Source organism: Hylobates moloch, unplaced genomic scaffold (genome assembly GCF_009828535.3).
Source record: "Hylobates moloch isolate HMO894 unplaced genomic scaffold, HMol_V3 SCAFFOLD_1, whole genome shotgun sequence".
Lineage (NCBI taxonomy): Eukaryota > Metazoa > Chordata > Mammalia > Primates > Hylobatidae > Hylobates > Hylobates moloch.
The window spans coordinates 70,292,801-70,293,053 of NW_026652276.1; positions in this window are offsets into that span (position 1 = coordinate 70,292,801).

Sequence of the window (253 nt, forward strand, 5' to 3'; positions counted from 1 at the left end):
AGAAGAAGAAGAAGAAGAAGAAGAAGAAGAAGAAGAAGAAGAAGAAGGAGAAGAAAAAAGAGGAGTGCGCAACCTAGATCCCTCGCATGAGCAGTTCACAATAGGGTTTGCGCTGTATGAGAATCTAATGCCACTGCTGGTCTAACAGGAGGCAGAGCTCAGGTGGTAATGCTTGCTTGCCCGCCACTCAACTCCTCCTGTGCAGCCCGGTTCCTAACAGGCCACCGACCAGTACCGTGGGGACCCCAGGTCT